Source organism: Carassius gibelio, chromosome B20, assembly GCF_023724105.1.
Source record: "Carassius gibelio isolate Cgi1373 ecotype wild population from Czech Republic chromosome B20, carGib1.2-hapl.c, whole genome shotgun sequence".
NCBI classification, from domain to species: Eukaryota; Metazoa; Chordata; class Actinopteri; order Cypriniformes; family Cyprinidae; genus Carassius; species Carassius gibelio.
The window spans coordinates 14,423,246-14,432,932 of record NC_068415.1 but is presented as its reverse complement, the minus strand read 5'-3'; the positions used below and the strand labels follow the sequence as shown (position 1 = coordinate 14,432,932).

The 9,687-nt window shown below is 36.4% G+C and overlaps 1 long non-coding RNA gene across 1 annotated transcript; it reads left to right on the top strand.

The window, feature by feature from the left end:
* The first annotated feature begins 241 nt into the window (after positions 1-241).
* On the top strand, positions 242-1,963 carry LOC127983462 (uncharacterized). Its single transcript, XR_008160447.1, has 2 exons — positions 242-326; positions 400-1,963. It is a non-coding gene; the product is annotated as an uncharacterized LOC127983462 (long non-coding RNA).
* Positions 1,964-9,687: the final 7,724 nt, after the last annotated feature.

The window sequence follows — 9,687 nt, the reverse complement described above, 5'->3', positions numbered from 1 at the left end:
GGTTTATTAGGCACAACAGGAGATGGGGTAAAGGATACACAGAAAGCAGTTATACAATATCTAAAAAATATAGGGATATACAATAGGATATAGAATTTTTATTTAGTGTTTTTTTTTTTTTTTGATATAAAGTAGTACCAATGGATATAGCTCATGTTACATACTCTGATACAGTAGGTGGCGGTATGCACCTTTAAAAGTCATGGTTGCAATCTGCCAAAAAATGAAAAGAAGAAGAAGAAGAAGAAGGACACTCCGCACTCTTTGTTGCCGGAGGCACATTTTTGCTCTTGATTCTTCACTGTGCAGTCACGGTAATTCGACAGGTGATTCAATGGGCTGATTTGATTCATCTATAGGCCTTGTTTACATTTTACAGCGTGCAGTGTCTTTTTGCAGTCTCTCCCTGTTATAAACCCGATCATTCCTGTGACGGAACCGGGTTGAGTTTGGCTGCTTGCTCAGTGTAGCTATCGTCACTATTGGTGTGAGGCTCCTTGATCGGTACGTATGTATAGTACTAGTTGACATTGTGTATATTTTAATCACAAACAGTTACTGACTTTGGTTTGTTTGTGCATCAAGGTTGTAAACCGCTTAGCTTGTGCTGGTATCTGCACCAGTCCCTCCTTTCTCTGTCATGCTGCTGTTTTGTCTCAACTATTGTTTTAACTGCAAACTGCTTAACCAGATATAGCTACAGGAACTTCAAGCTCTGAACACCGCTACGGGCCTTCCAGCACCAGGACCTGTTGCCCAATTGGGTGTCTGGCAGGGCTATATTTAAGTGATTGAGGCAAAGCTGTCATCTGTGCCCTATCTTTTGGACTGACTGTGCTCCTTGATGTGTGTGGAGATTGGGATCTATGTTTATGGGGTTTTGTTACATTTATGATTAAGTGATTCTTTTGGTTAATTTATATTTCTTAAGGTTTTGATAAAGACTTTCATTTTTGCTGGAACTTTGATTTGTTAAACTTAGACAACTAGAATTGCCTTAGATTGAAGTTGCCTTTTGTTTTCATTTATTTTTGGCTTATTGATTTATTTCCTTCCCCAATAATTGACTATTCTCTCTCCCACAGTGCTGAGTGCCGAAAGTGGTGGTCTCTTCTTGTGTGCGGTGTTCTCCCTTTTCATTACTTTAGTTTTTTTTTTTTTTTTGTCTGTGTGTGTCTGTTCACGTTTGATTGGAATCCTTCCCTGAGATCCAACACCCCTTGACCCTACCTCTCCACTGGTAAGGCCTCAGCACTCTTTTCCCTTATCTTAGGGTGTATAGTATCTTAAACTTGTATTTTAGTAATTGTATGAATAAAATTTGTCTTTTAACGGAACTACGTCTCTGGCTTCATGCATAATTCAAACCTGTGCTTTTTGTATTTTGGTGGTTTAACGATTTAGTTGGTCAAATCCTATTCTCGGGGTGAAATTCCCCGGGTGGCGTTGCCGGTAAAAGTCCTACTCCCCACAATCACAAACTGCTTGAAAAATTTCCTTTAAAAGCCGTGACTAACCACAAATTCACAAACCATTTGTTTTTGCTTCTCTTTGTCGGTTTATGATGTTGTCTGCTGTACTTAAGTATTTTGTGATATTTCATGTTTTGTATATGTGAAAATTGTGTTTTTATTATAAATTGTGTACAGTAGATTAAATTTGTCTTTTGACTTCTTTACAACTAACAAAATGCCTTCATTTGTTTTATTGGTGAAATTTACCAAACTGCCTGTTAAAAATGTATTTGAAATTTGTCAAGATTTCCGTAAATGGTCTATTAGTCACACAGCAGAACAAAAGCTGGTCACTTAACGTTTTATTTAAACTCACTAAATTGTGTTAGATGGATCGGTATAAAATAACTTTTATAAAACCTGTTTCCCAAATACTGTTGTGAGTTGAGTACATTGGTGTGTTATGATGGTTAGAAGCTGCATACAAAAAATAAACTGCAGTAAAAGCACTTCAGATTGAGAAGCTCTCCACTATCATTGTTCTTTTGTGTCATTTTTCCACAAGAAGTCACCGCTTCCCTCACACACAGACATTAACTCACATGCTTTATCACTACACATGAATATATTTTCATCGGTTGCGCACTTGCTCACATAATAAAGACACACCATCGGTCTAATACCTCATTATTCTTTGGTCAGTCTGACACCCCTTAATATCATCTGAAACGGTTCATAATGAAATATTTAGCACTCATTTTACTCTAAGGACTAAGCAGAAAGGTTTACAAGATTGCATTTTATTTAATGTTTTAAGAATTGTAATATTTACTCAGAGTCATGATTTAGCAGAAGTTGCGACCGATTTTTTTTTTATATAGAAGTATTGTGACATACTGTACAGTACATCCAAAGTGAAATGGATTACCCAAAAAAAAGAAAAAAGAAATTGTACGACAGGACTTGGTTCCCTCCATTAGTGAGACTTAGGTCTCTGCAGAGTAAAAGTGGGCGTTTATCACCATGTGGGTGTTTTGAAACTGTTGGGTGTTTCTGAATCATGCAATCTAAATGATCCCCCTTACCCAACCCCACCCCTAAACCTAACGTCACTATTACATCAACTAATCAGGTATCATGGTGTAAAAACACCTTGATCTCGTAACTCCCATTACTTTCCTGCAGAGACCTATACTTGCCATTAGTTGTTGATTGGGTGGAGTCAGATCTAAATAAGGATTAATAAAGGTCTAGTTCACTTCTAGAATGAACATCTCCTGATAATTAACTCACCCGTATGTCATCCAGTATGTTTGTGTCTTTCTTTCTTCGGTCCAAAATAATTGTTTTTAATTTTAGAAAAACATGCAGGATTTTTCTCTATGAAGTGGACTTCAATGGCGGCCAATGGGTTGAAGGTCCAAATTGTTTCATTGCAGCTTCAAAGGGCTCTACACGAATAAGTGTCTTATCTAGTGAAACGATCAGTCATTTAAAAAAAAAAAAGCATATTCTTTTTAACCACAAATGTAAACATGTGTCAGTACTTTTGCCTACATCACCTTCAAAGCTGCAATGAAACTGCAATTTGGACCTTCAACCCATTGGCCGACACTGAAGTCCACTTTATAGAGAAAAATCCTGTAATGTTTTCCTCAGAAACCTTTTTTTTTTTTTTTTTGACTGAAGAAAGAAAGACATGATCATCTTGGATGACATGTGGTAAATTATGGAAGTAAAATAATGACATATGTCTTTGAAATAATACAGCATGCTGAATAGCACTAACTGAAAAAATAATGCATACGTTAACAGTACTTGTATTTCCAGGGCTTGCATTTTTAGGTCCTTCAATTTAACATAGTTTTTTGTAAGCATAAATCAATAAAATAGTTAAAAACGTGTAAAACAAATTAATTTTTTTTTTCAAATAACAAAGCACAGTCATGGATCGAAAATAGTAATAAGCGTGAATCAGAAATGTAAGCACATTTAAAATTATATTGCACAAAACTGAAACATGAAAAAATCAGGTTTCCTGTTCACATGTTATTTTTTCTGTGTTTGTGCTTGTGGTCTTTTCCCCTTTGCTCTTGTTTCCATGTTCTGCGCTTGTGTTTCTAAATGTTGCAGTTAGTGTTTCATGTAAATTCAGTGTCACCATTGGCCCACAAGTAGATTGACAGCTGCTCCTCTAGCCAATCAGTCCAAGGGGGAGTTGACATCACTCTAATGCGACTAGTGGCTGCTGTGGCAGGTGTGTGAAGTAGAGGGTGACACCAGGGGAGCAGGGTTTCATATTTTATAGAAGCACCCCTGGACGCCGCCATTGGCTAGCGGACCCCCACCTGCTGTAAGCATTCCATTGACTCCCATTCAATTTTGACAGCAAATAACTTTACATTTGAGGCGTTTAAAGACTCCATTTGTCCATTAATTATTACTAAAGAAACACAAAAATGTATAAAAGGCCCCATTACCTTGTATCTTACATTGTGTCCCTGTAGAAGCAGTTTTTTTTAATAGGATAACAATTAGAGAAATTATCGTATGGACAGGAGGAGAAGCTCACAGGCAATCTTTTACTGTCTATGAGGCTATCAAGGGGATGTGGAGGCATACAGTCAAGGGAGAAGCCCACACAGAGTGCATTTAAAGCAATGGGACAAAACAACGTCTGCAAGATTTGGTGGGGGATTCAGATTTCTCTTGGCACAGCTATTAAAAGACTTACAATTGTTAGAAAGGTTGCTCACGTGACATCTACATCATCGAGCTCAGTTTGAGTCTGTGCAGTATGCTCGACCCCCAGGAAGTGCGTGCTTCTAATTGACTTCACTTGTCTCCATTGAATACAATGGGGTCGCTGTGTCCATTTCTTTTACTGTCTAGGGTTGGAGTGGATTTTCAAATCTCTCCCGTCCCACTCCTGCAAAAAAAAAAGAAAAGAAAAAGAATTCCTGTCCCGTCCCATCCCATTCCCACTAGAAAAACTTAGGGAAAATCCAATTTCAATCAAGAATGACTCCTGTTTCAGCAAGTAGTGTTAATGTATGCATTATTTTTTCAGTTAGTGCTCTTCAACATGCTTTTTTGATTCAAAGACATGTCATTATTTTACTTCCATAGTAAATCAATTATGTGAACTAATCCTTTAAAGGGGTGGTTGATTGTGATTTCACTTATTACATTTTAGTTAGTGTGTAATGTTTCTGTTTGAACATAAACAATATCTGTGTAATAAAAGTTACGAAGCTTAAAGTTCATTGCAAACATAGATATCATCTTTTAAAATTATGGAAATGTAGTGCCTACAAAACCTGTAACAAGTTTGATAAATCCCACCCTCCAGGAACAGGCCACAAAGGGGGCGGGGCCATGTTGCACTGCTTAAGAGAAGAGGAAGAGTTGTTGCCATGTCGTCAAAACTAAGGGTGCATGAAAAAAAACTATTCATATATGAATCACGATTCTGTCTTCCAACTATTCTAATGGATTCACAAGTTTTAAAATCAATGTTCTAAAGCTGCGGTTCTCAATTCTGTTCCTCGCGTTCCATGCTCTGAATCTCTCTCTCTCTCTCTATCTCTCTCTCTCTATCTCTCTCTCTCTATCTCTCTCTCTCTATCTCTCTATGTGTGCATGTGCAGGTGTTTGTTGAGCAGAGCGATTGGTGTGTGCGCATGTGTCAGGTGAGCGGCAAGCATGGACGGAGAGCGTTTGACTGAAGTGCGAGGTACGAGTGATTGAATTACTTTTTTTCCTCCTTTTCTATCTTTGTTAATATTTGCGTTGTGTTGTTAGTGAAGGAGTGGATGCCGAGTTGCCATATCCTTCATACTGATATTATATTACATTATTACATGATTTCTTGTTTGACTATTAATCAAGTTATAGCAAGAGTGAAATGTGTAACCTTATGTGTGCTGTATTTCTTTTCCTCAAGATTAATGTCCACATATTATGTGTGTGTATCCAACCGTAATGATAAGACACTTGCCAGTGCTAGAAAGCCTTGAATTTTAGATAAGTTCTCTGTGTATGTGTGTTAGTATCTGTCTGCACAGGGAGAAGCTCAGACTGTCCCAGGACAAACGATCAACTGCCAGTGTCCAGCATATCAGATTTACGTCTTTGGAGAGTTTTATCTAGGTTTTGGAACCAATCAGAATTTTGTTGACTCATGTATTGACGCAATTAGTATCCTCTGTCAGGGTATAACTGTGGTTGATTTTGTATTCTACTGGGGGCGGCCTGCGAACTCCTTCGAGAGTGTTGAAGCTGACTTCTGCTGATGAAATTGCAAACTATTTTCTTCAAGTAAAATTATTATTATTAATTGAACTCATCTCTGAGTCCTGGTCTTCATTGCGACATATCTGGTCCTTGGGTTTTAACTGTAAATTCCCCTACATTAGGTAATAGTAGCAAGAAGGAAGTTGTTGGTTAAAGGACTTTTACTCCCAGTCTATGTACTGGGAGTATGGCGGCTCCAAGTGCAGGGAGTTTAGATTTTCTAACGAGGCGTCATGGAATTAAAGTAGCGGTAGGGGCAGTAGTTGGTAGTGAAAATGTTCTATCAGCGTCAAGGATGAATAATGCCATCGTTTTGTTTGTTAGGACGGTTGAGTTAGTGAACTTGCTAACAGAGAGTGGTATTGAGATTGATGGCATTTTTATTTCAGTACTCCCTCTTTCTACCCCTTCAAAGAAGGTGACGTTATCTAAGGTACCGCCTTTTATCAGGAATGAGACTTTAGCAGGAATGCTTTCTATATGGAAAATTGATTTCTCCCTTAAAGATGATTCCGATTAGTAGCAAGTCCCCTCAGTTAAAACATGTAATGTCTTTCAGGCGTTTTACATACATGGTTCTGAAGGACAATGTTGATGAACTTGACTTGACTCTTAATTTCCATCATGATGATGTTAGTTATGTTATTTATGCCACGACAAATGTAATTAGATGTTTCGGCTGTGGGGAAAATGGTCATCTTATCCGTGCATGTCCAAATGAAGGAAATATTAAAAATGAATTGATTGTTGTCACTGGGAATGCACAGAATGATGTTACAGCTGAGGTGCAGGGTCCAAATAAGGCATCTGAAAATGTGCAGAATGACGTTACAGCAGGTGCTGCTGAGATGCCAGGTCCGAGTAAGGCATTTGTGGAAAATTTGGTAGAAAGTACAGAAGAAACTGAAAAAGATGACTTTGCTGCAAATGATAATGAAGAGATTAGAAGGTCTTCTGAAGTGGAACAGGTAGCAGAAAAAGAATTAGGCAAGCAAGATGATAGTAATGGTGAAAATTAGGAAATGGTATTAGAGGAAGAAAATTCTGATGTTGAGGTTCCAGTGTTGAATGATGATGGATGTTTCTTTAAAACTCCACAAAAAAGGAAGTTGGTAGAATGTCAAAAACAAGTTAAAAGAAAAGAATGTTTTGGTCCAAGTCAGACGGACACAGATAGTGAAAGCGACATTTCAAAGTGCAGCGTCAGTGCCAATCTTCCATTGGGTGGTTTTTCCAGTCGTAATTACACAGTTGACGACATTAAGTCTTTTTTGATAACAACGAAGAACTTGAGGAAGGTGAAAATATAAGAGTACTTTCCAGATATAATGCAATTCATTGACAAAGTAAAGACTTTCAGAAGTGAAAATTGTTTTACTGATCAGGAAGTGTGCCGTCTTAAGAACATTCTTACAAAGTTAAAGTCAGAGCGTTTTAAAGAAAACATTTAAAATGGGTAGTTTGGTACATCTTCTTTCTTTTTGTCTTTTCTGGTTTTCTCCTTTATGTTCTATGGGGGTTATAAGCTTCGCTTCTTTAAATATAAATGGAGCAAGAGACATAAAGAAGAGAGTTCAGGCTTTTGAATTGATGAAATATAAGAATATTGATGTGCTGTTTCTGCAAGAGACACACAGTGATATAGAAAATACTGCAGAGTGGATAAGAGAATTTAATGGGTTGGCAATTTTAAGTCATTATACCTCGCTTAGTGGTGGTGTTGCTATGTTATTTTCAAGAAATTGTATTCCACATTCTTACAGTATAATGTTGAGGAAGTTATTAAAGGAAGATTGTTGAAGATTAATGTTTATTTTGAAAACAACTCTTTTGTATTTGTTTGTGTTTATGCCCCAACTAATGCTTTAGATATAATGATTTTTTTAAATACTTTGAATAAAGTTTTGAGTGATTGTAACAATGATGATTTTTTAATATTAGGAGGAGACTTTAATTGCACAGAAAGTGGGTTAGACAGGAATCATGTTGAACCTCAAATGCAATCGAGGAAGAGGTTATTTCAGCTTATAAAATCGAATAGCATTATTGATGTTTGGAGGAATTTTAATGGCACACAGAGACAATATACTTGGGCTCATGCTCATAATAATCAGTTATCGTTGGCAAGGCTTGATAGGTTTTATGCATTTAAACATCAGTTAAGCATGTTTAGAGAATGCATCATAACTCCTGCATCAGTATGTTTTTCTGATCATTGTTTGATTAAGTGTGTTATGACAAATAATTATATAAAGGTAAAAAGTGCATTTTGGCATTTTAATAATAGTCTGTTGTGTGATTCCTTCTTTAGAGAAGTTTTTAAAGAATTTTGGATAAATGTTAAGACTACAAAATCAACTTTTTTGTCATTGCAACAGTGGTGGGATTTTGTAAAGGTGCAAATTAAGCAGTTAAGTCAACAATATACTCAAAATGCCACAAAGGGAATTAAAGAGTCCATGAGTGTTTTGGAAGAAGAGTTAATTAAATTACAAGATGTTCCAATATTTGCGAAAGATGGTAATATTATGGAAAATGTTAAGAAGAAAAATTATTTATTAGCTGAGTTGCTGGGTTAGACTAAGGTACTATAATTAGATCACGGTATCAGAATGTTGAGTTAATGGATGCTCCTTCATGCTTTGCGGTCTGAAAATTTTTATTGACTAATCCTGTAGATATCCGGAAAAGAGCTGTACAGTTCTATAAGGAATTGTATAAAAGTGAAATTTTAGGAATAAACAATGAATAAAATTTACCACAGATAGATGAAGATGTTAATAATGAAATTAGTAAAACTTTAAGTTTAGAGGAAATCGAAGATGCATTGAAGAAGATGGAAAATGGTAAAACACCAGGAATAGATGGTATAACGGTTGAATTTTATAAAGCCTTTTGGTCAGAGGTAGGCCCAGAATTAGTAGCAGTTTTTAACGAGAGTCTGAAAAATTTACTTTTGCCACAGAGCTGCCGCAGGGCAGTTATAACGTTGTTACCAAAAAAAAGGAGATCTTAATGAAATTGGCAACTGGAGGCCTGTAAGCTTGTTGTGTAACGACTATAAATTACTTTCTAAAACTCTTGCAATTAGATTGTGTAAGGTTATGGAACATGTGATTCATCCCGATCAATCTTATTGTGTACCAGGTAGGAGAATTTCTGATAATATTTCTTTTATTAGAGACATTCTCAATAGTGGTAAAAATTTTGATTTAGATTTTGGCCTTTTATCGATTGACCAAGAGAAGGCTTTAGAGTCGAACATTCATATCTGTGGAGTGTTTTGAAAGCCTTTGGATTAAATTCTGGTTTTATTTCAATGATAAAAACTTCATATAGTGAAGTTGAGAGTGTTTTAAAATTGAATGGTGACTTATGCTCTACTTTTAGAGTGTACAGGGGTGTCAGACAAGGTTGTGCATTGTCAGGAATGTTATATTCCTTGGCATTAGAACCCTTTTTAATTAAATTGAGATCTGATGTGTGTGGAGTACATATTCCTAACTGTGGTCACAATTTCAAGTTATCAGCCTATGCTGACGATGTGATCGTTTTAATCAGTGGAACCAGTGATGTCAATGTATTGCTAAAGATTTTAGAAGCTTTTAAAACACTTTCTTCTGCTAAGGTAAACTGGAAAAAAAGTGAAGCCATTTTAGTTGGAAAATGGTCAAAAGGGGAACCAAGGCTTCCTGATGGTCTGAAGTGTACTAGGGATGGTTTTAAATACTTAGGAGTGTTTTTAGGAAATTAGAATTTTGTAAAAAATAATTTTGAAGGTATTGTTGAGAAAATTAAAGGAAGACTGGATAAGTGGAAATTTTTACTTCCTAAAATGTCCTATAAGGGTTGTGTCTTGATTGTTAATAATTTAGTAGCTTCTGCACTGTGGCACCGTTTAGCCTGTATAGATCAACCAGCTGATGTATTAGCAAAA